Genomic DNA, 27,265 nt, shown 5'->3' on the forward strand with positions numbered 1-27,265 from the left:
GGCAGCTTATGGAAATGAGGATGCAGGTGATCAGATGCCCTCTCCTTTATAATTGCACTTAGGCTTGGAAGCTAGTAGCTGGGATGGGAATTGAGGTTTTTAAGGTTTGAGTTTGGTCAAATTATGACAGTGATGGTTGTTTGGAAGAAAGGCATTGAGAAGGTATCGGTTTATTTATTTTTTTGATAGGCAAGCTGGGGTTAGTCACACCCCCTACCAGATATCTCTTAAGCCCCATGTGCCATAGGGATTCGAACCTGGGCCTTCAGCTTGGCACAGGACCCCACTTACCACATGGGATACCACCTCGGTGGTGAGAAGGTAACAGTTTATGGAAATGACAAAAGAGGTGAGATGGTCTCTCCTTTGCATTTTTACTATTATTTCTAAAAGTGGTAGACTGGTGGTTGCCAATTCTAATAATTGATATCTTCCACAATTCCAAATGCATAAACTCCTTCCAACTCTTAGCTCCCAAACATAGCCTTAAAACTCAAATGGGTAAACTATCACCTCGTATAGGCGGTGGCTGCCAATCCCAGGAACTGAATCAATACCACTTTTTCAAATACACAAACTCCCTCCAACTCCCTGCTCCCAAACAGAGCTTCCGATTCCCAATTGCCCAAGGGACGGTGGAGATCAAAATAAATGAACGGTGAGGATGTCAGTAGGGGTGTCAACGGGTTGGGTTTACCCATACCAAATCCTATAGGGTCCGGGTATGGTGACAAACAAGAAGACCCGATTAAGACGCAGGTCTGGACCTGATGGTCAGTTCAATACATGAACCTGGGTATAGTTTGTGGAATTTTATACCAGACCTGGGACCGACCCGAGTTCTGATTAAGACCCGCGAATTTTCAATGTAAAAATGATAACAATTATTATTTTGCTGGGTATGGTATGGGTCTGGTTCATGTAGTTCTTATCGGGTCCAGGTATGGTTTCTCTTATAGTAGACCCAATTAGACACGGGTCCGGACCTGATACCATACCTGAAGATCTGGTCTAAGTCTGGTTCTACCTAGGTCCGAACCAAACCCGACCCGTTGACACCCCTATATGTCAGAACACAAATGATTGGTCACTGATCTGGTTTTGGATCCGGTGATATTCAAAATCACCATTGATGGTGATTTCCAATTATTTTGCATTGGATACCAAATCCCTCAAAATTCTTTTCAATGGGGGATTTGGTATCTGACCCTTAATCCACTGGATGGGCAGTGAGTACTGAAAATCACCATCCATGGTGATTTTCAAAATCATCTGATCTTATCTCCTCCAATCCAATGGCAAACTTGTAGACCTCTTAAGCTTATGATCATGCCAGGTCTATGTCACATAGATACGGCTATAGACAAGGATGTGACCATTTTTATGAGGTTTTAAATTGAGATTGATCCTGCTAGGAGATACGATACGGGGGCCAAACTGGAGTGTCAGTGTGACATAGAGCCAGTGGACATCTAACAGCTTAAGGCAGAACTGAACTTCAACTAGTCAGCTTAATAAGACAGCCCTAGGCTGGGATAATTGCACCAACTAAAGCAACAAATGCAAAGCTAATCGAATTTTAAGAGTACTTGCCTTCTTTTTCAGCAAGTTGATCTGCTCTGCCATCAATTTCCTCTGCCGAGGTGAAATAAATAATAATTAGATAGTCACTGAATAAGTATATGAATCAACAAAAACACTATTTATGCTAGAATTTAATTGCAGTTCATAATCGAGATTGCAAAAATGATGGTAAACAAGTTTCCCCATATGATGGAAAACACAATTCTGACCCGATGGGAAATGTGTTTTCCATGCATGTCATATGTTTCCCTCAAGATTCAAATCCACTATGCGATTGTTTCATGCCATTTCCTATGAATGATGCTTTCGTTCCATGAGAAATGTGGAAGGACCCAATAATAACTGCAAAAAAGCAGCTTTCCTCTCAAAATGGGTTCAACTTAACACCTCCCTCTATGAGAAAGCACTTTCCCTCCAAAGTGGCCCGTTCAAAGGAAAGCGGCTTTCCATGAGTGGAAGTGTAACCAAGCTGCTCACCAAGACAGGGATGTCTTCACAAAGGCCCCCTTAGTTTTCATGCATCAGAAGCAGTTTCACAGGAAATGTGTTTCTCACACATAGGTAAGAGTTTTGGGCAACCCTGATAAAACATTTCAACATGCAAAAAAAAAAAAAAGTGAGAACTCTATTCTTGCCTTTCTCGAGCGAACTCGTTCAACTCCAGTCTTCATATGGCGTTCCAGTTTTTTCAATTCCTTCATCCTCAGTGACAATAAATCTTCTCCATCTAAGTGCCTGGAAATATTCCAAAGACACACCTGCTGCAGTAAAATTGACAGAATAGTTCTTTTGCTACTGAATATGATGTAGGAAAGCTTACTTCTGGGTTGCCTCAAGGGAATTTGCCAACATTTCCAAGTGCTCCAATATTTCTGACTTCCAAAACTAACACCAAAGCCAATACAGTTACCATGATTCACCAAATTTAGCATGATTGGTAGATACCAAGAAGATGACATCATATGAAGTAAAATAATAAATTCATGGGAAAACATTGTATGGCCCTAAATTTATGAGCCAAACGATCACATCTCATACATCATGTTTATGAAAAAATCAATCAATTATGTAGGATATTACTGAAAAACAAAAAATGCACATTAAAAATTTAGTGTGGATCAGGTTAAAGCGCGACCCATCAGAGGTCACCCCGATGCCGTTCATTCATTCGATGAACGACATCCAAAACACCACGGTTGGACTCATCATCTCTTGGATGGGTCCAACGTTTTTTTAGAACCACATTGATACCCAAGATGAATGGCATCTAGAGTTTGCAAAATGGACGGCTGAAAAACATATGTAGTTCAACCATGATATGTTGAATGGCATCAGAGTGGTTTCAGAGTTCACTCTGACCTGATACACACCACCTTAAATAAAATTGTGGAGCAGCTTTGACAATAAGGGCTCCCCCTTTCTCAGTTAGGGTGACTCTAGTTTGTTGCCTCGAGTCAGACAACCACTGTTCAAAACTTGTCATCCCTAGCCACAAGGTCGAAATTGGGTGTGCTCCAATTAGGGTAGAACATTTCAAGGGTTTTACCAACCAGAGGCCTGCCAATGTGCCATTAGTGATTGTAGGGGATTTCTCTTGGCTTAGTCAAAAAGTAAAAATTGGTGAAAGATTCTAATACAAAATATAAGTTTTGTCAACTGGCAAATTTTAATTTTTTTTTGACAGGCAATTATTTGATTCATTTTAACCTTAACGCTACAATTGAGGAGTAAAGAAGCAAACTTTGTTGGTCATCTTTACCTCCACATTTCTATCTTGTTGATTTTGGCTTTCATGCACTCCTATTGTACTTCTGTAACGTGAGATTGTCCTGGTTATGCTGCACATGATAAAAATAGAAAACAATAAAGAAAATTAGGCAACCAAGAAGCGATCAGCAATCACAAACTCTTAGGGCACGTTTGCTTTGGGGCTGAGAAAGTTCAATATCATGATTGTTGGTCACAAGGTCAATCTTATAGCCAATTTTATAAGATCAGCCACTGGCACACAAAGTGACAACTTGTAGTTTCTCAACCATAGTATTGCATATTCATTTACCTCAGTTAGTGGGTTTTCTTTTTTTTTTTTCTTCTAAAATTTAGTCATTTGAAGAGTTGAAAGAACTTTACATGGTTTAAATAATGTATAGTATAACATTTATGAACAAGGCTCATTGGGGCTACGTGACTTTGGACCTTTGGCTTTGGATTTAGTTTTGGGTTTTGGATTGTTCTTTTTGGACCTAGCTAGACCCAATCAACCTACTGTTGGAGCTTCTTTTGACCCAGTCCAATGTTCCTGCATGCATCATCTTAACTCTATAATGTTGACCTTTGACTGTGCTCCTCTTTTTTTTGATGAATTTGATCATTGCAAGGTCATTTTTGACACTTTCATTACCTTTTTTTTTCGTTCTTAAAATTAGCCTGTGGGTAACCCCCCTCTCCTTGGTCATTGGACCCTCCAGAAGGCTATTGAATTTTGGTCACTGTGTTCATTATGTCTATCCGATGGGTTGGGGGCTATATATACCCCAACCCTCTCTCTCATTTTCTCCATTGTACTTTCAAGCTTTCTCTCTCCTCACTCTCTCTTTAAACCTTCTTAGCTCGCACCCTCTCTCATTCTCACTCTCCATGGCTCTACCTATCTTTCTTTTTGTTTCTCTTAAGTGACTTTAGACTTTGACTTAATTAAGTCTCTGCTTAAGTTGAGCTTAAGGTTTACTTAACTTAATCAACAGACTATTTAAGTTGGTTTATTTCGATTTCACCCAAAGTGTAGGACGTGAACCAACTTTCGTGAGTAAGTGAAAACCTGGTTGTATCGTGGGATGGTTGCATGGTGGGAGTAAAGTTGCATGAAAAACAATTCTCAAGTGAATTGTTTTGAATGGGCCAAAAAAATAATTAAAAAATTGTGTGTCGATCAAAAACGTAACACGCGTTAAAGCTTTTAAAATAATGTGAAATAATATAAAAATAAAGTTTAAGGTATTTTTTTATATTGATTAAAAAATAGCCGATTCAAGTCAGTATCGTATCAATTTTCAGACGATAATATAATTATTGGCCGAGATTCAAGCCTATACGCACCAATACTAACAGCACTGCCTCTGACATATATAGATCTAAGTTAAACCATCATCATCAAGCCATGTTCAGTACACATGAAATCGAGAAACACCAAATGATGGGACCAAGTACGTTATCACTGAATGCTATGCATCCAGTTACTTGGATGGGTGGTGTGAGGTGCGACGCATGGCATCCCTTCACTGGGTCGAGTGTTTTTTTACCTTTTTTTTTTGTTCAGTTGAGCTTTATTTACCAACAAAATTTTGTCTTTTGAATAACCGAGGAAATTAAACCGCCACACAAATTACCAGCGAGTTCATCGGTGTAAAAAACATTGGTCCCCTTTCCCCGCCACACAAATATCGCGAGATTTATGAAAAATCTCGCGATAATATCACGAGAAATTGCTTGAAAGTTTAAAACGGTAATTTCGGTGAGATTTTCAAAATATCATGAGATTTATGAAAAAAACATAAAATACTGTGATTTAAACATGATATTTGTGTTCCAAACGGCTATTTATCATGAAAAAACCATGTATTTTTATTTTTAAATAATTTTTATTAATATTTTTTTATAAAAACTATTTTTAGAATTTTAAATTTATTTTTTTATTGCTGAGATTTTGCTGTGAGCATGGAGCTCTCAATGGTAGGGATGGCAATGGACCGAGGCGGGGGCGGGGGCGGGGGCGGGTGACAAGGTCTCCACCCCTGCCCCGTCTCAAAATTCGAACCTCCACCCCCACCTCCATCCATGCACGAGGATGGATTTTAACCTTCACCCCCCGTTTCATGTCCTCCATCCCCGGTTCAAACGGGGATGAGGCGGGGCGGGCCCCCATTTCCCCTTGGTCTATTGCCATCCTTTAGAAGGATTGGGGATGGGGTGGGGATCGTGATGGGGACAAGACGGGCCGGGGGAAAGCGTAAGTCCATCCTCACCTCCATCCCCGCACGGGGATGGATTTTAACCTTCATCCCCGGTCCAAATGGGGCGTGGCGGGGCCCGCTTTCCCCCGGTCCACTGCCATCCCTACTCATTGGTGATGCCATATGGACACGAAATCCAATATTGACTGGAAATAACTCATTCATGGGTGACCAACATTTTGTTGAACCAACTCTATTGCGGCGATTGCAACGCTGCGAGATAGGTGGTTCACCCAACGCACATTCAAGCTATCGCCCTCAGATCTGACCTGGGACTTGATCCAGAAAGAAAAACCAAAGTAAGCTATAAGGAGAACAGGAAAGAGAACTCTGACAGGGGACACGAGATACACCATTATTGTGTGTTTCTTCAAGGATAACACACAAGTGGACACGACGCGAGGGTAAATTGGAGTAGTTGGGCCAAACATTATACGCACAAGAGGAAAAAAAATATGATAGGTATGTGGGGAGTCAAGAGGTACGAACTCTTGGGTGGCGTACTGATAGAGCCTGCCAGAGGGAGAGAAGATGATGAGTGCAACCTCCACATCGCAGAGAATAGAGAGCTTGAATGCCTTCTTCAACAGACAGTTCTTGCGCTTGGAGAAGGTGACTTGCCTCGATGTCACGTTCTCGATCCTCTTCAACTCCACCCTCCCTCTTCCCATCTTAATTGCCTTCTTCTTCTTTTGATAAGAATGAGAGTGAAGAAGAAAGCCAAAAGGGATAAGAGAAGAAATTGACCAGTGATGGTCAGGCATATTTATATATTGCGTCAATGTGGGGAGAATCGATGGGCGTGTTGGTATGCACGACTCCTTGTAACCTTTGCTACTATACAAAAATTGTCTTGCCTCTGTGCTTTATGCGGGAGGGTGGTGTATGCTCTTCCCCGATGATTCACCGAATCCCACATCTGTGTTCGGGGGTCTGAATGAGCACCACGTATATAAGCACATGGGGCTTGTATTCCCGTGTATGTTGACATCACTTAGCATTGGAGTCTGGTGCAGTTGCAAAGACTTAATTACCCTTTCCTGCTATTCTTGTCATAAAATGACAGTTTGAAAAAATGACAAAAATGCCCTTCATTCAAAAAAAAAACAAACGATTCAAAAAAAGGACAAACATGTCCTCCATCCAGAAAGTCGAGGATAATGTTGACTCTTCAAAGTCTACACAGCGAAACGAACCTTAATCGTTTCGCAGATGGTGATCCGGCGAAACGATGGTGAGCCAGCGATCCGATGGTGAGCCGACGATCCGATGGTGATCCAGCTTAATGAACATGAGCCATCAAAAATGTCTGTTTGAACTTTTCATCGTCATCTTCTTCTTCTTCCTTCTCCGTAAAACACTGTAAAACCCTTTCACTCTCTCTCCTTTCTCTTTCTGCTTTTGTGCACATCCAGTAGACGATCCTACATTGCTCCATCAAACACTGACTGACATGCACACTAACTATAGCATCGTTCAACTTGATGAGTTGTGGAGCCTGATTTAGAGTTTTTGCTCTTATAGGAGGGGGGTTTGGAGGCTCTTCCTAGCGTGGGTAGCATAGTTTTTGCCCTTACAGGAGGGGGGTTTGGGGGCTCCTCCCATCGTGGGTAGCATAGTTTTTGCCCTTACAGGAGAGGGTTTGGAGGCTCTTCCCAACGTGGGTAGCATCGTTAAACTTGATGAGTTGTGGAGCCTGATTTAGAGTTTTTGCCCTTACAGGAGGGGGGTTTGGGGGCTCTTCCTAGCGTGGGTAGCATCATTTAATTTGATGAGTTGTGGAGCCTGATTCAGAGTTTTTGCCCTTACAGGAGGGGGGGTCTGGGGGCTCCCCCCGGTGCGGGTCCCTTATAAATCACTACTCTCTTATAATTTTTTTTAGGGCCTTTATATGATCTCTTTTATAAATCGCTACTCTCTTATCTGATTTTTACTATAAATAGTTATGGTGAGACTCGTCAACATTATAAATCGCTGTGGGGCTCGTTGGAGACCCGAAAACACTACAAATCGCTGTAGGGAGACCTGACAACACTACAAATCGTTGTTGGAAGACCAAACAACACTATAAATCATTGTGAAGCTCGTTGGAGACCCGAAAATACTACAAATCATACATCACTACTCTTTGATCTGATTTCTATTATAAATTGCTACTCTATGGTCTGATTTCTACTATAAATCGCTACTCTCTGATCTGATTTCTACTGTAAATCAGATCAGAGAGTAGCGATTTATAATAGAAATCAGATTAGAAGTTAGCGATTTATAGTAGAAATCAGACCATAGAGTAGCGATTTATAATAGAAATCAAATCATAGAGTAGCAATTTATGATTTGTAGTATTTTTGGGTCTCCAACGAGCCCCACAGCGATTTATAGTGTTTAGTCTTCCAACAATGATTTGTGGTATTGTCGGGTCTCCCTACAGCGATTTGTAGTGTTTTCGGGTCTCCAACGAGCCCCACAACGATTTCTAGTGTTGACGAGTCTCACCATAACGGGGCCCGCGCCGGGGGGAGTAACCGGACCCCCCTTCTGTAAGGGCAAAAACTCTGAATCAGGCTCCATAACTCATCAAATTAAATGATGCTACCCACGCTGGGAAGAGCCCCCAAACCCCCCTCCTGTAAGGGCAAAAACTATGCTACCCACGTTGAGAAGAGCCCCCAAACCCCCCTCCTGTAAGGGCAAAAACTATGCTACCCACGTTGAGAAGAGCCCCCAAACCCCCCTCCTGTAAGGACAAAAACTTTGAATCAAACTCCACAACTCATCAAGTTGAACGATGCTACCGTCAGTGTGCAGGTCAGTCGGTGCTTGATGGAGCAGTGTAGGAATGTCTGCTGGATGTGCACAGAAGCAAAAAGAGAAGTGAGAGAGAGGATTGATGTTTATGGCCTTTTCCAAGGGGGATTCTTTTCTCGGATGATCCTACAGTGCAGGGACTGGGTCATAAATAACCATCTTCAGGGTACTTAAGTCTTTGCAACCACTCCTATTCTAGAATCGTCATTTTTTTTTTGCACTAATGGAGGAAAAGGTACTTAAGTCTTTGCAATCGCATCAAACTCCAACACTAAGTGATGCTGACAAACATGGGGATACGAGACACACATGCTTATATATGTGGTGCTTTTTGGGACCCCCGATCATGAGATGCCCTGTTCGGAGGGTAACATATAACCTGTCAGCATTATGCTCCATTTTTCTTAATGTAATTATTTTGAGAAAAGAGTTTGTGTGTCCTTGGTCTTATTTTTGTGGATGTCACTTGCATCTGATGTGATCAGTGGTCTCTCTCAATGTTGTCAGTGTCGGTGTGAATCGGCCTATTTATATCGTATCGGCAAAAAATTGATACAATAAATTGTTTATTTTTAATAAAATGTCGAAAGTGCTTAAAGTTAAATTTAATATTATTTTAACATGCATCATGTTGTTATTATTTTAATGGTTTTAACACATAATAGTTTTTAAATATCTTTTAGCCAAATTGATATCATTCACCTGAATCTTTGGCCAAATGATTCATTACAACATTAGTCTCTCTTTATATATATATATAAACTAGTCAAATATGTAAACTGATATGCATCAAGATTTTCATAGATTTTTTTATTTGTTTTTAAAATTTGACCATACGGGTGGGTGCAATCTAGATGCATGATTTTATAGAAAGAGACTCTTAGGTCATCAGATTACATTAGAATGTATAATAAATCTTTTAAAACTTAAAAATCAACAACTCTAAATTTTTGTAAATATGCAAACATAAAAAATCACTTTTCTTGATTCGATTACCATGATCCAATAATCGATTCGAAACAAATAGACCACACCAAATGCATCTGCAGGGTTAGATTTGCAAAAAAAAAAAAAATTTATAAAAAACTCTATTCATACAAGTTTACATTTTTTGCTAGTTTACATATTCTAGTTTTCCTATATATATATATATATATATATATATATATATATATATATATATATATATATATATATATATATATATATATATATATATATATATATATATATATATATATATATATATATATATATATATATATATATATGTGACATAGGATGGGTTCCATCCTACATTCCGTCTTAGCTGTCCTATGTCAAAGGATGTGATATTTTTATGTCTGTGGATGGCAAATATGCAGTTAAACACCAATGTTACCATATTCAATTTCAATTATATTGAATCGGTCAATTTGAATTGAATATGTAGAGAGGTCACTTGGTTTTCAAATGGAATTGCCTGTATCTACCCTAATCACGTCCTTACAACATTTTTTTTGTGATAATTAAGAGATTTATTTGGTATTATATATATCTTTTTAAAAGGTACGCTGGGGTTAGGCAAACCCATACCAGATATATCTTAAGCCCCATGTGGCAGAGGGATTCGAACCTGGGCCTTGAGCTTGGCACAGGACCCCGCTTACCACATGGGATACAACCTAAGTGGTATATTATTTGGTATTATATTGTTTAAGCATTGAATGCAATTTTTTATTTTGATTAAAACATATGGGTTATCATTTACTTGGTTTCTTTTTTTGTATATAATTCTTCTGGGATTTTTTTTTCTCTAAAAAATAATGGTTTAATATACCGATTCAATCTGATCCATTTGAGAGAAAATATTTTTTTAAAAAACAATTCGGTTCAGAAACGGGTTTTGACGACATTGACTCTCTTTCTTTATATATATATATATATATATATATATATATATATATATATATATAGAGAGAGAGAGAGAGAGAGAGAGAGAGAGATAAACCGCATGCTAAATGGGTTTTTCGGGCTCGTCTATATCACAAACAAATCAGGCAGGCTGACTCTATCTAGTCTCCTACTTAATGAAACCATATAGAGTTGGGTGACACATCGATGTTAGACCTTATACCATTCTTAATTCTGATTTGAAGTTAACCCCAGCATTTTACCTAATAAAATATGAAGGCTGATATTCAAATTAGGGGTATGGGTCGGGTTTGTTTCGGACCCAAGTGGAACCAGACTTCGATCAAATTTTTGGGTATGATATCGGGTTCAGACCAGAGTCTAATAGAGTCTACTATAAGAAAAACCATACTCGGACCTAATAAGAACTACATGAACCAAACCCGGATCAAACCCAGTAAAACCATATTTTTTATCATTTTTACATTGAAAATTTGTGGGTCTTAATCGGAACTCAGGTCAGGTATAAAATTTCACAAATTATACCTGAGTCCATGTATTAATCTGACCTTCGTGTCCAGACCCGGGTCTTAATCAAGTCTTCTTATTTATCACCATACCCAGACCCTATAGGGTTTGGTTGAGGTCCAGTCTGAGTAAACCATGCCCGTTGACACCCCTAATTCAAATACAAGTGGGGAGTAGGTGTCTACCACGAGTGAATGTGGGTTTTCAGTAGGGGTGTCAACGGATCGGGTTTGGTTTGAAACCAGACTAGGATCAGATTTTTGGGTATGGATATTCAGGTTTGGAGCTGAGTCTAATTAGGTTGACTATAAGAAAAAATATATCCCAGACCCGATAAGAACTATATGAACCAAACCTGAACCATACCCACTAACATTACAAGAAATTTGAGGATTAGCGACGATCGTGATCCGTCGCTAATCCATCGCTAAACAGTTTAGCGACGGACTAGCAACGAATAACTTTCATCACGAATTCCTAGTCGCTAATTAGTGACGGAAAATATACTTTCGTCGCTAATTTGCGATGAATTAGTGAATGCCATGATTCATCGTAAGGTCGTCGTTAATCTGCAGACATTTGGTTTTGCGACAGATACAAATCCGTTGCTAATTCCATCTCTATTGTAGCGCCGAAATTGTGACGGATTAAAATCCATCACAAAACATTGGTCAATTCACTTTTGTGATGGATAGATATTTGTCCCTAATCTGTCACTAAATTGGACGCCCGATAGTAATTAGTGACAGATATTATTCGTCACTAATCCATCGTAAACAATAAAAAAATTTAAAAAAATTGTTTAAAATATAAATATCGAGAAAATTTTTTCGTTATACAATTTATATATCCTGTGTATAAAAAATAAAGTACACATAAAAAATACATATACAAAGCAGCTGAAATAATTTATCGATCCATTATAATCCTCGCCAACTTCTAATTATTTACAAGTGAACATTTACAAAGAGTTTCTTTTGAAACAACAAGAAGGTACAATAAATTCAACACATGAATCTAATCATCGCCAAGATTATGTGTATCATCTTCTTCATTGTCTCAATCTACCCCTTCATTCATGCCTTAACAAGTTGGCGGACACCATCCCAAGAATTAGCTGGGTCAATTGGACGCTTGGAGTTGATACTGACGGGAGAACTCTGAGAGCCATGGCTGGAGGAGGCAACGACTAGTGAGGTGTTCATATTACTCTCAAACTGGAACACATGACCCTTTTTTGGTTCACCAGTTGCAGTCACCCATATTGCAGGATTAAAAGGCGGATGCTGAGTGGAATCATCGTCATATCGCTCTACCATATGTTGCTCGTATGACTCCTACAAAGCAATGATTATAATATGAATTAAGAATTAAGAATTACAATATTTATGATAACTTGTATATTATAATATTTATTAATACAATAAATACATACCATTGTCGGTCTCACCTTCTCTGATATGAACTTTCTCGTGCTCTTACATTTATGTGTTTCAACAAACACATCCTTGTAAGGCACAATGCCTCTTTTTTTTGCTTTCTGCGAGGCTAATGATAAAAAAATTATTTAAAAGGTATGCAACAATACTTATAAATTTGACAATATATATTGATGAGTTACCATTTTTTTAGATGGCTCCCAAAAGTCTTAGATCCACTTGTGTGTAGATGGGCATCGGGCATCTTCGCTTGATTTTTTGCAGCCTTCGCTGAACGGTTTCGAAATTTATACCCCACTCACTTATCGCACATTGCATCCTAAAAATCTGACCTGATAGTAGGAGGGTCATGGCTCTTCCACTGCAGTGGATCATCTATCACACCAGATGCTTTTATTGTTGCAGTCTTCATATTGTGAAGCATGTCTACAAATCGACTGACAACCACCTTCTACCACACCCGCCTCGCGTCCTGCTCCTCCATCATAGTCGCGAAGCAATTCGAAACCTACAAATAAATTCAGAAAGTTAGTAGACATGACTATAATAAAAAATTAAATATGAAACACATTAGCTATGAGAAACGATTATATACCATGAATGAATACCACAATCTGTCCAACACCTCCTTCAGGTACTCTTTCTATTGAGCTATTGTTCCTGGTAGATGTTGAACTAGTGACTGCCTAATCTTTTATATTACTTCTTGTGGTTTGAACCCCGCGCTGTATATGAATTGATACATATTAACTATCGATATACACTATTTATAAGATAAGTATTGGATAAGTGAAAATGAAATACTTACGATCGATTATCGATATACACTATTTGAATGAGTCATCCTGTGTCAGACTGAGAACACCCTGCATCCAGTGTTGTCTCATAACTTATATGAACAACTGATGTAGGTGGGTCATGTGCCGGCAAAACATTATTTATAGAAAAATGAGTTAAAATTCATACAAAGCGCATTTAAACTAATCAAGTATATAATTAGTTAAATAATATCCCTATCGAAGCAGCCCATGAAGATGAAGGCTGAGACTTGCTACCAGTGGGTGCTCGACTATTGTGATCTCCACAAACTATATTCTAACAAATAAAAATTTTATTTGGATCAGTTACACAACTCCATATCTTCATGGATAAATAATCAAATCGAAAATAACTTCATGTAATACATTCAAACATTGCAATATATTCAAATCATTGCAATACATTCAAATCATTCAAGTCATTCACATCAAACATTGTAATACATTAAAACATAAGATATGACATCACTTGCTAATCATGGATAACTTATCCTTAACTTGCAATACAATTAGATCAATTACACAACTCTATATCTTCATGGATACATAATCAAATAAAAAATAACTTCATGCAATACATTCAAACATTGCAATACATTCAAATCATTCACATCAAATATTGCAAAACATTAAAACATAAGATATGACATCACTTGCTAATCATGGATAACTTATCCTTAACTTGCAATACAATTGGATCAGTTATACAACTCTACATCTTCATGGATACATAATCAAATCGAAAATAACTTCATGCAATACATTCAAACATTGCAATATATTTAAATCATTCAAATCATTGTAATACATTCAAATCAGTCACATCAAACATTACAATACAATAAAACATAAGATATGACATCACTTGTTAATCATGGATAACTTATCCTTAACTTGCAATACAATTGGATCAGTTACACAACTCTATATCTTCATGGATACATAATCAAATCGAAAATAACTTCATGCAATACATTCAAACATTGCAATACATTCAAATCATTAACATCAAACATTCTAATACATTAAAACATAAGGTATGTATTACAAGATGTATTTCACTAGCTCGAGTATGCTTCCTCATCACTTGTTTGACTTTCATATTTTTCTTCTTCCTCCTCATCATCTTCGTCCACTTTTTTTTCTTCTTCATTGGGCGTCCATCCACTTGGTATATCATTTGGATCATATTCTTCCATACGTGTGCCATCGAATAATAGAGATATAACATGCATACCATGTGCAACATCGTGACCATAAGAGAAGTTATACATATCATCTGATTGATAGTAATCACCCTCTTCAGTAATTTTGTCTTCCTATAACTAATCATACTCGGGGGATAGTTTAGACTTAACATTGCAAATTGCCCACCATTCATTTCTATCTGACTTTCTTGTATTCGGATATGAAGTATAGTAAATTTGCTGAGCTTGTGAGGCTAATATGAATGGTTCATATGTTCCAAACATTAATTTATGATTCACCTCCACAATGTCTGAGGCTTTTCCGACTCTTGTTGTTGTGGGATCAAACAAATGACACTTGAATAAAGTTACCCTATTATTTATGCCTAAGTAAGTCAACTCTATTATTTCTTCAACAACATCGTATTAGTCATGTTCATTTTTACCGTAGTTGCTACCCTTGACACACATGCCACTACTCATCATTGACGTATTTACACCATAGTCTTTTGTATGGAATCGATAACCATTTATGATATACCCGTTATAACATTGCACAACTTTTGTTAGACCATTTTGTAAAACACAAATTCCTTGATCATTAACATCACCATGGCAGACCTACAAGCATAAACAATGACTGTAATCACGACCAATTAAGTAACTTATTATTGTTTACATGGAAATAATATATGTCAGCATCCTTACCAACTTTTTCAATCATGCCACAAACTTATTTTCAAGTTCTTTCTGTACTTCTGCATCAGTGAGATGTGGAAGTTCTTTTCGCAACTCTACATCAAATCGTCTGCACTTAACAAATATTTATATTACCGAACCATGTACGCACGTATAGAACTTAGTGTTATATATTAAGTATACTTACTCGATATACGGGTCAATCGCTGAGCAATTAAAAAGGATATAGATTTGTGATGCGTCTTGCTCTCGATCTTCCAAGAGACTTGATCGGCAACTCCCAAGGGCATGCCCAAGTGATTGAAATATCGATAGTTTGTCAGCTACAGTAAATTATTCTTCATCATCATTACGAGGTGGGCAAGTGTAACGTGTTGGAATGTGAGGTTTAAAGTACATAGATAAAAAGTTTAAAATCTCTTCTAAAGTATATGCCTCACAAATAGAACCCGCTACTCTTGCTTTATTCTGAACATTTTTTTTGAGGTCAAACATGCATCTGTCAATAATATACATCTCGTAATACAATAAATTTTTCAATAACATTGAAGAAAAAAATATATAAAAAAATATACCTTTCAAATGGGTATATCCACCGATACTGCACAGGACCACCAACCCTTAGTTCATATGGTAAATGTATGATCACATGTTTCATAACATCGAAAAATGTTGGCAAAAATATCTTCTCTAGCTGACAAATAGTAGTGATGACAAAATCATCGATATTCTTTACCTCAGATACTATGAATTTCGATGCGCATAATGTTCTAAAAAATCTATTCAACTCGGATAATACCCCCCATATAGGTTTGTCTAACATATCATAGAATGCTAAGGGAATCAACCGTTATATAATGACATGACAATCATGGTTCTTCAACCCATATAATTGTCTCTTGTCTATCTTCACAACCCAAGCAATATTAGAGACGTATCAATCTGGAAATCTCAACTGTCTCAACCATTGACATACCTGCTTTATTTGATCTGGTCCAAGCACGTACCTTGCCTTTGGTTTCAGTACTTTGCCATTGTACTCTTTGACTTCCAATTTTAGTCTTTTACATATTACTTTTAAATCTATACGGGCCATTGGATTATCCTTCGAATTATCCTTCATTTTCCCTTTGACATTCATTACCGTATTGAACATATTATCAAACACATTTTTCTTCACATGCATCACATCCAAATTATGTCGTATCAATAAGGTTGGCCAATATAATAGTTCTCAAAATATAGATTTCTTTGTCCAATTGTGATCCTTCCCAAATCCAAGAAAAGACGTCGAGCTACGGCCTTCTGTCAATCCATATGAAAAGTATAATAATCATCTTAAAATCTCTATGTCAAACAACCTTGTAGGTGAACCTTCCATTCCAGTTGTGCCTACTCGAAACATATTTCTTTGTCATCAGAACGGATGGTCGTTGGGTAGAAATCGACGGTGATAATCAAACCAGCATGACTTCCTTTTATGTGTCAATCTAAAAGATTTTGTATCCTCCATGTAGTACAGACATGCCAACCTCCCATGTATGCTCCAACCAGATAACATACCATATGTAGGGAAGTCATTGATTGTCCATAGAACAACAGCCTTCATATTCAAGTTTTATTTTTTGTGGGCATCAAACAAGAGAGCACTGTCATCCCACAATATTTTCAGTTCATCAATCAATGGCCTTAAATATACATCAAGATTTTGTCCCGAAGAGGTCAGACTAAAGATCAATAGAGACAAGAAAAGATTTTGATGCTTCATACACAAGCTTGGAGGAATGTTGTATGGGGTGAAAAATACTGGCCAACAAGAATATGGAGTTGATCTACCCTCAAATGGACTAAATTCATCTGTACATAAACTGAGCCTAACATTTTTCACTTCCATTGCGAAGATCTGATGAGTACGATTAAAGTGCTTCCAAGCTTTTGCGTCAACTGGATGTGTAATCTTGTCTTCATCTTGTTGAACTTTATTTGCATGTCATCTCATGTGTTTAGCTATCCTCGAAGATATATATAATCGTTGCAATCTAGGGGTGAGAGGAAAGTAGCGGCGTGACGTGTGTGATACTTCTTTTGACCTCATGTTATCATTGTCTCTTATCTTTGGCTTGAACCGATGATGCCCACATGACGGACATAATTTGTTATTTTCTTAATCTTTGAAATACAACATGCAGTGATTTGGACAAACATCTATCTTTTGATACCTCATACCTAGAGCGTTGACCATAACCTTCACACGATAAAAAATTTGTACCAATTTCTCATCTTTGGGCAACATACTCTTCACAATAGAGCACAGACGATCAAAACATGATTGACTCAAATTATACTCGGACTTCAAATTTAGTAGTTGAAAACCTGCAGACAAGATAGTGTGACTCTCACAACCATTCCAAAGTGGCTCATTAGCATCTCTAAGTAAATCATAAAATCTACTATCTGAATCGTTTGTTGCTTCTCCCTCTACCCCAGTTGGTACATCACTAGGATCCATAGCAAAACCCAATTCTGGTCATGCGGTATCAAATATCAAATCCACATATGGATTAACGTGCACCACATTTAACCATGCATCAAAATTGTTCTAAATTTTTTTACCATAAAGCATCCAATTCTGATAATCACTCACGAAACCATTTCATTATACATGATGTCTAACGCCATGAGGTTCTACAAATTGATTGTTCTTACATATCGTGCAGGGGCATCTGATCCAACCTGTGAGATCTATTATACTGACACTTGTCGTTGCAAATTCAATAAAATTGTCAACACCATCCATTTATTCAAGCGATACCTCATTGTCAACTATTCTATGGTACATCCATTCACGGTTTGCAGTCATTTTATCCTATGATGTTACAGATATTATCCTAAATAGTTAAAAGAGAATCATAAGAATCCTATGATGAAGAAAATATCAAATTTATCATGCATTCATAGTATATGTAATGATTTGATATCTCACACACACACACACACACACACACACACACATATATATATATATATATATATATATATATATATATATATATATATATATATATATATATATATATATATATATATATATATATATGATGTCATTCAATCACAAGAACAATAATGCATGCATTGATAACTTAATATTTTCATGTGCAAAATCATTCATTTGAAGCATGTTTGATGCATTGATAACATATCATTCATTTTCATGTGCAAACCCATTTATAACATGATACATTCATTTAAAGTATGCTTTCATGATATAATTTCACATGAAAGGCACAATCAAATTGAAAATAACTGCATGCAACCATGGATACAGTCACATCAAATATTGCAATACATTCAAATCATTTATATCAAAATAATGTCAAACATGTACCTGCAGCAAACATACTTCAGTATCCCGCTAACTACTACAATGACTAGTATGGAATCCGAACTCAAAAAATAAGAGTACTTCTATTTTTATACATTAAAATCATGCTCAGCATGATCTCCAAACTCCATCAAAGCAGTTCTAGATATCTACAACTAAGTGAGTGTGTGAGAAGAAAATTGTTACATCCAAGAAATTAAATAACCTGTGATGCGCTTGCATCACTTACTCACCATAGGTATTTACCAGATTTGCATGCTATTTGTCTTTGCATTTTTTTTATTTTTTTTATTTCATTTTTAGCCGATGTGATGCTTAGCACTAAGCATCGCACAATTAGCTCAGCTATGCACCTGCAAAGCTCATTTATATATGACCCCCAAAAAAAAGGAGGGAGGGGGGGGGCAAGAGCCAAAGGCCCTTGCGGCTCTTGAAAAGGAGGAGACAGGGGTCGATGGCTTCTGTCGAACCAAGAAGAAAAAACAAAGGGAGGGGGGGCAAAGGCCCTTGCAGCTCTTGAAAAAGAGGAGGCAGGGGCCATTTGCTGCGAACTTAGTGACGGCGTTTGAGACAAAATGTTTCTGTCGCTAAGTTCGCAACAAATTTCAATTTTAGCGACGACTACTTTTCTCTCGCTAAGCCGTCGTAACTTTGCGATGAAAATAATTTGTCATCAATTTCTATCGCTAATTAACATTTTTCTTGTAGTGTAAAACCATATTTTTTAGCATTTCTACATTGAAAAATTATGGGTCTTAATCAAAACTCGGGTCGAGTTCGGGTCTGGTATAAAATTTCACAAACTATACCCGGGTCCATGTATTAATTGGACCTTCAAGTTCGGACCTGAGTCTTCTTATTTATCACCATACCGGGACCCTATAGGGTTTGGTTCAGGTCGGGTCCGGGTAAAGCTGACCCATTGACTCCCCTAGTTTTAAGGGTGTTTTTACAAATTTGATCATATGTCATGCTCTGTTAGTAAGAAATTGTATTTCTAGGTCAAGATATTTTCACTACAAGAAAAACTCTGATTAGCGACGGATATTTGCGCTGGATTTTTTCCGTCGCTAATTAGTGACGGACTTAGCGAGAGAACATTAACCATCGCCGATGTTTGAAATATTTTTGAAATTAGTGACGATATAAATTTTGTCTTAAATCCGTCGCTAATTATCGACAGATCGGCGACAAAAAATTTTCACCACAAAACTGTAGGAAATTAGCGACGGAATTAGCGAGGGAATTTTTTCGTCGCTAATTAGCGACGGAAAAATTCCCTCGCTAATTCCGTCGCTAATTTTTTATTTAAACCGTCCCACCTAAGGCGAGAAATTTTCCCTCTCTCTTCCGTTCAAAATTTAAACTGATGTTCGATTTAAACCGTTCACAAACAAACGTTCTTATGAGCGTTCAAAATTTAAACTGCCTCCGTCCTAATCTTCCCCTTCGGCCCCATCGGATCCCTGGCGTCAAGGAGGTCAAGCGACCACTGGCAAGGCTCGCCGGACGATCCCGCTGACCGATGATCCCGCTGGTCGATGAAGCCAAGCCTCGTGCTCGCTGCCATAAGGCTCGCCGGATGATCCTGTTGGTCGATGTCGACCGCCGCAACTGTCGTCGCCCAACTCCGACGCAGCAGAGGAGGGTGGGGGAATCTCGATGAAGGGTGTGCGGATCGTGGGACGGCTGTTGTATTTGGACATATAGGCGACATCGTCGGTGGACCCGCGGGTGCTGGACGCGATGTTGCCCTTCTTCACTGGCCGCTTCGGCAACCCCCATTCCCGCACTCACCTCTACGGCTGGGAGTCGGACAAGGCGGTCGAGCGCGCCAGGGAGCAGGTCGCTTTCATGCCATCTACCTCCCCGTCGGCTCTGATGGCCTCCTCGACCTCGACCGCCTCCGCGACGCCATCCGCCCCGACACCAGCCTCGTCTCCGTCATGGCCGTCAACAACGAGATCTGTCCATTCCGACCTCTGCGAGACCCAATCAGAGATCTTGGGGCCGAGGGAGTATGACTTGTTGGGATCCGGTGGTGGGTCGTCCTCCTCCTCCGTCGCCGCCGACGAATCGCTCCAAGTACGGCCTATTGCTGCTGAAATACCTCCCGGCAGCGAGCAAATTTTTTTTTATTTTTTTTTAAAATTTAGCGACGGATTGGTGACGGATATTATCCGTCGCTAATTTAAAATAGCGAAGGACTCGCGATGGATATTATCCATCGTTAATTTAAAATAGTGACAGACTCGCGATGGATCATTTTCATCGCTAATCCATCGCAAATTAGCAACGGATAAGTTTTGTGGCTACTTAGCGTCGAAAAATTTGCGATGAAAGCTATCCATCTATAATCCGATGCTAATCCGTCGCTAAACTGTTTTGCGATGGATTAGTGATGGATTAGCGACGGATTTAGGTCGTCGCTAATCCACAGGTTTCTTGTAGTGTTTTTTGTAGAAACCTTGATTTCTTCAATCATGAAATATTAGTGCTATGTAATTTGTTGTTTTCTTTTAAACTTTTGAAAATTATATCTACAAGAAACAATTGCACGATTTAAAAATGATTTCTCTCTAAGCAAGATATATATGGAGATCATGTTTGTAAGATTTGATCTATAAAGGATGTAAACGGGTAAATACATTTTTTTGGATAGGTAAATCAATCATGTAAAAGAGTAAATATTTGTTACTAATGAAGGTAAGGGACAATTGAATGGATATCACCTTCTTTTTATTCTTTTTATTTTTTTATTGGACTTTATGGAATGCATGTAATTTTTTCATTTTGTTGAGTAGGAAATGAATGAATCATGTAATTGTGACATATAAGCCATTTTTTTGAATAATAATATAAACAATTATTTTTAGGGCTTCAAAAATCAACAATAGACAATGTACCGAAGTGTTACTACTAAAAAAAACACATTTTTTTTGCTAAAAAAAACAATCTAAAATCACATTCTTAGCAAACAACTACGTTGAACACATCTATTTCGTCCCCTTGAGCCAATGCAACTTGCACCTATGATTTTTAGCTCAATAGTTTGGTACCTTCGTTAGTACAGAAGATAAACCCCATTTAAAAATAAATAAATACATAATAAAAAGTTATGAAGAGTTGAAGACTAGTGTATAATACGTCATTAAGTCAACAGGGATTGACTTGTCATTATCACCCACAATAGGGACCTAAAAGTTACATCCTTTTTTTATTAAAAAAAAATAGTACACTTGAAGGATAAAAAAGAAAGTGAGAGAGAGAAAGGAGAGCATTTATTTTGTTGGGCCTATTTCTCTCACTTTTGGCATGTGATTCGTAAGGATGATAATGAACCGGGGCAAGACCCCGGGTCCGCCGAGCTTCGGCTCGTTTGAACCGAAAATGGAGGACATGAAACAAAGATAGAGGCGGGGATGGAGGTTAAAATCAAAACCCGTGCAAGAATGAAGGTGGGGATGGACTTATGCTTTCTCTCACCCCGCATTGCCCATCCCACTCCGTCTCCAATCCTTTTTTAGGGATGACAATGGATCAATGGAAAATGAAGCCCTGCCACGTCTTGTCCTGTTTGAATTGGGGATGGAGGACATGAAACGGGGATGAAGGCAGGAACAAAGGTTAAAATCAAAACCCATAGGAATGGAGGGCAGGATTTTGAGACGGGGCGGCAGTGGAGACCATGTCCCCGGCCCCGGTCCACTGCCATCCCTAGTGATTCGGGGACAAGGTGAACAGATCAAGCAAAAAAGAGATACACATCCGGCCGTTCGATTCCCCAACTAATTTCGATCAATCCAACGGAGAGGATTTCCTGTAAAGAGAAACAAATTCCACTCTTAGTTGGAGTATATCGACCAACCAGCGTTCGAAACGTCAGCGCTGCTTTTCAAGATGCGTGCGAGACTCGTCCCCACGTTTGTCGCAGACAGGTGTGACGTCCAACGTCCACTTTCTGCTCGATTGACGCATCGTACGTCGTCCATCTCTCGAGATGGATGGTGGTGTGTATAGCTTACCCACCATACATAGCCGGCATCCGTACTGTTACCTTTCGCCTATCCCGTAAATAAGTAACGTGGAATTGATAGAAACAAGGAAAATTCCATTTAGGTGCTCACTTTCTTTTGCTAATAATTTAAAAAATAAGCCTCACATTTCTGAATTTCTCGCCATGAGCTTCTGCTTTTCAGAAGGCTTATAGCAAGGGCTTGCCTTTATTGTTATCTATTAAAATAAGTTGAACCATAACTCAAATTACAATAACAGCTTTCATAATTAACAGTTCCAAATATTTGTTTAAAGTAGTTTAAAAAAAAAGTGAGGCTTATATTTAAAATTAAAAGCAAAAAGTTGGCCCATAAATTGTTAAAATGTATCCATCCATTGTTGTAATTAGATATATTTTATATATATAAAAGATGATACATATACATATATGGTATATATGTATATGTATCCTCCTATTTATATATATATAAAATATATATTTTCCTTTTGTTTAGCCGTAGGGGTATTTTAGTCTTTTCCTCTGTTTTACGCACATTCACTTTATGAATGTGATTGTAATTTATTTTATTTTTCTTTTTCTTTTATTTTTTATTTCTTTTTTCTCAAGTACCAAAAGGTACCTTGGGGGGCCCACTCAAATAGACGTTGGGCCCCTTCCAACGGTCACATTTGTGACCGTTGGAGGGGCTCCAACGTCTATGAGTGGAGCCCCTCCAAGGCTCCTTTTTGTTGTTATAAATAGGGGCTCTCCCCTTTGTATTTCTTAATCCTTGAGGGAGCTCTTGCTCCATTGTAACGGGGTTTTTACCCCTTCTCCATTATTTCTTCAATGATATGCAACTTATGACTTTATGTCATATTTTTCCCTTTTTATGGGTTTTATGTGTTAGCACATTATGTGCTTGTGTTGTTTCCCTTTAATGGGTATATTTGCACTTCACGTGCATAGGTATGGGTTCATTATTGAACCCAATGTTTTTCAAGTCATTTTCTAACATGGTATCAGAGCAAGGTTGAGATCGAGTTGCTCTTTGGTGCATCGGGAAGCGTGGTATTCAAGAATTTGTTAAAGAAAAATGGTGAAGTATTCGTTTCTCTCTATTGTCTTTCTTATAGTTATTCGGTATGCATTCTATTTCCTTGAGTATTGTATGAAGAATGTAATATGTTCTTTTCTTTATGTGTGCTTTTTGTCATTATGTTTTTTTTGAGTTACTTGCTACTCCATTGAATCGTTTTTGTATGTTTTTCTTTGAAAAACTTTAAATGATAACTTGTTTGGCGAAAAATTAGATATATGATTGCACAAAACTTGCTTTAATGGGTCGGTAAAAATTTATGACCGTTGGAACTTTGAATTTACATTTTAAACCTAACCTTGTTTATGAAAATACCTTTATATGAATGTTTAGTCTTTAAAGAAAGGTATGTTAAGATTAAAATGCTTGTGAAATGTAGTTTTTTGAAAAATGTTTGGCATATATGAAAAATTCCATATTATGTGTCCGTTTTATATAAGCAACATTTAATTAAGAAAGTTTTTTTATAATACCAGTTGAATTAAGTTTTAAAATGGTCTTATGGAATATGGTGATTTTCTTTCCATCTTTACACTCTTAAGGATGTTTTCAACATTTAGAGAGTTCTCTCTCTTTTCAATAAGAGACATTTATATTTTTATGTTGTGATTGTCTCTTGTGGGTTTTGGTGTTTGCCCTTTTGTTTGTTCATTAGTAAATGTTGTAAGTGCTTAATGCACTCTTTTGCTTTTCTGCATATTTCATTACAAAAGTTATGGTCTTCACTAATGTTTATTGTGTACTTATTTCATTAGGAGTAGGTAATAATCTATTAAGTCATGTTTTTTGATAAAACTTAAGAGTGTTAAATTTTTCCTCAATAAATGTTTACTTTTTATTTAAGCCATAGTACAATCTTACTTATCATAAGGTTTTGTTAATGAATCTATTTTGTTGGGATTTCTTCCACTTTAATGGAGTTTTCTCCTTCTTTGGGAGTTGTATATGTTTTTTGTTCAAACTCTCCTTAAGGAGCCTTTCGGTCCTTATAATCTTCTTGTGAGTATATACTCTTTTATGAAGATTTCATGATTGTTTATCATTTTTAAGTTGCAATAGTAGATTTCATAAGTTTTCAAACTTCACCATCTTTATGAATGCCTATATTGGCCTAAGTTTGTTATTTTTGAACTTCACCAACTTCACCGTTTAATTGCACCTTATGTCTTTCATAGTTAAGGCTTGTTTGTTCCAAATCGGTTCATACACATGATGTTGCTTAATATTTCATGTTATGTTGCATAATAAGCCTTTTTTGGTGTACAAGACTTCTTTTGAAGATTAAGCATAATTCGTGTTTATGCAAAATTGTTTTGATGGATTATATTGGACCTTTGATTCAATTTGTTAATCGGTCCTCTTTGTAAAAACTTTTATTTGGAAAATGATTCCTTATGTGTTTATTGCCCTTTTGTGGCATTTATGTTTGTCCATCACATGTTATTTAATGCATCATTTATTTGGCCTTAGTATTGTTATATTAAAGATGTTTGTCGAGGTGAGTTATGGGCACCTCGTGTTGTATCATTTTTAGATTGTCCACCTTCCATATTATAGATGGTTGTTGAGGTGAGTTATGGGCACCTTGGGACTCTAAAATGATTTGTTATTTGATCTCTAATTATGAGTGTGTCACTCATTTTTTCTCTTGTGCCATTGATATTATGGATGCTTCTATGTAAATGTGATGGACATATGGTATTTGAAACCTTAAATGTTTTAAGGTACATTTAAAATCAAGATGTTTTGGGATTATAGCCCAACCTTTTATTTGTTTATGAATCTTATGAGTGCATTTGCACATTTGTGATTCCGTATGATGTGCTCGTTGTGCACATGTGTTCTTGTGTTTTTTCACAAGTGTTCTTGGTGTGTATGTTCACATATTTGTTCTAAAGAATATTATTTTATCGGTTGTAGTATCTTGTTGAAGATACGTTTTACTTGCATTTATTCTAAAATGCTATTATGAGTATTCTTTTTTAAAAGGAATATTGTTTCATTCGAGGTTTATTTTCATTACAAGTTTATTGCCTCAAAAGTTTTTTCCTTTTATGCCCATTATCTAAGTGTCATCATATGTAGACAAGAATTTTATTACACCTTCGTGTGTTTTTAGCCCTTTGTTGGCTTTTGCTCTCTTGGTCTAGTAGCTGAACACACTTATCTTGAGTGTTATTATATGTAGACAAGGCACGTTGATTCACACCATGGTGTGTGATTTTAGCCTATGTTGGCGTTTGTGTTCTTGTTCTAGTCGCTTAGATGTTTGCCCATGGTTGGCTCATTTCACTCATTTCAAGTGTCATCTTATGTAGACAAGAGATGTATTATTTTTAGCCCATGGTTGGCTTATTACTCTTGTTCTAGTAGCTGAACATACTTGGTTTTAAGTGTATTTTTACGTAGACAAGAGATACTTTTTAGTCCATGTTGGCATGTATTCTCTTGCTCTTGTCGTAGATGCACTTATTTCAAGTATTATTATATGTAGACAAGAGGTTCGTTTACACACCTTTGTGTGTGTCTTTGGCCTTTAATGGCTTTATATTCTTGATCTAGTAGCTTATACACTTGATTTATGGGTTTTTGGAGGACTAATGAGGAAGTTGTTTGTAATGAATAAACTATTATTGAAATTTGCAAAATTCCATTCATGACTTGTATTTTTCAAGTAAATCATCTTTTTGATATGCATATCAAGTTGATTTCTTAGCATTTAATCTATATATTAAGTACTTATGGTTTTTGCCACCCTTATATGTAAAATGTTTTTTTTCAATTAAGTGTGACTTTCATAAATGTTTTTAAAAACCTTGTGAACTCTTAGGTTTATTTTGCCTAGAGTATGCTTGGAGACTTCGTTTCTCTTATTTGGAACTTCACTACATGTTTGAAGCATGTTTTAGTTCTTTGAGTATTGTCCTTTTTTGGGCTCTCATTCAATAAAGCATATGTATGTTATGCCTCTTCGTAGGCTTCTTGTGGTATCCCTTAGTGGATCATTTTGTTATTCCCCATTATGGGGTTATATTTGTCCAATGGTGGATCTTATGAATGCATTATGCATTCTTGCCATTTTTGCATAATTTGCTTCCGCTCATTTTGTTTTAACATAATGTATGATTTAGAAACTTTGGTTTTCTAAATTTTTCGTTTCATACTAAAGTAACTATCATATTATGCATAAATTTTGCACCTTGTTAGGAATGTTCCTTTTTGAGTAAGTGCAAAGATATTGTTTACTTGTTCTTTGTTGTTTTCTTTTCTCAGGATCTTGGAGATAGGACAAAGGGAAGTACCCTGGATGGTTCGGGAAATGGGTTCATCATTTGAAGACAATTGGAGGAAGGCTATTTCAAGTTTCATTGCATCCTTGCCGAAGCCTCGTGGAGTTTTGCCCTTTTTTCAATCTTTTCGTTTCCCTGCAAAGCTTGAGGGGGGGTGTTAAAATGTATCCATCCATTGTTGTAATTAGATATATTATATATATATAAAAGATGATACATATACATATATGGTATATATGTATATGTATCCTCCTATTTATATATATATAAAATATATATTTTCCTTTTGTTTAGCCGTAGGGGTATTTTAGTCTTTTCCTCTGTTTTACGCACATTCACTTTATGAATGTGATTGTAATTTATTTTATTTTTCTTTTTCTTTTATTTTTTATTTCTTTTTTCTCAAGTACCAAAAGGTACCTTGGGGGGCCCACTCAAATAGACGTTGGGCCCCTTCCAACGGTCACATTTGTGACCGTTGGAGGGGCTCCAACGTCTATGAGTGGAGCCCCTCCAAGGCTCCTTTTTGTT

The sequence above is a fragment of the Nuphar pumila genome, chromosome 17 (assembly GCF_984573655.1).
Source record: "Nuphar pumila chromosome 17, dmNupPumi1.hap1.1, whole genome shotgun sequence".
Lineage (NCBI taxonomy): Eukaryota > Viridiplantae > Streptophyta > Magnoliopsida > Nymphaeales > Nymphaeaceae > Nuphar > Nuphar pumila.